Source organism: Otolemur garnettii, unplaced genomic scaffold, assembly GCF_000181295.1.
Source record: "Otolemur garnettii isolate 467f Iridium unplaced genomic scaffold, OtoGar3 scaffold00281, whole genome shotgun sequence".
Lineage (NCBI taxonomy): Eukaryota > Metazoa > Chordata > Mammalia > Primates > Galagidae > Otolemur > Otolemur garnettii.
Genome location: NW_003852676.1, coordinates 89,371 through 89,872, shown reverse-complemented (window position 1 = coordinate 89,872; position 502 = coordinate 89,371).

The window sequence follows — 502 nt, the reverse complement described above, 5'->3', positions numbered from 1 at the left end:
AAAACAGAGGGCGTTATGGTGGGTACCTGTAGTCCAAGCTACTCAGGAGACTGAGGCAGGAGAATCACCTAGGCCCAGGAGTTGGAGGTTGCTGTGAGCTGTGACACCACGACATTCTACCAAGGGTGATAAAGTGAGACTCTGTCTCTAAAAAAGAAAAGGTAATGGCAAGGATTTGGTATGAAGGAGGAATAATTTTGACAAAAACATAGAAATTGGAGAACTGGTCTGAAAAAGTCAAATGCTAAAAAAAGGTCTTACCTAGGGGTTCAGTATAGTGTGAACTACAGCATAAGCCACCAAAAGAGAAAGCAATTATTGGTCCTCAGAATACTGTTCATTGAACAGATTGTTCAAGTACTGTAAGAAGAAAATTAACACATCAATTAACCTGGATCAAGTAGTGATTTTCTAATAAGTAGTGATTTGTCTTAGAATCATGACACTACCAAGAAGTAACAGAACTTAAGAATATTCTTCATAATGAACTTCTAAGGAACCA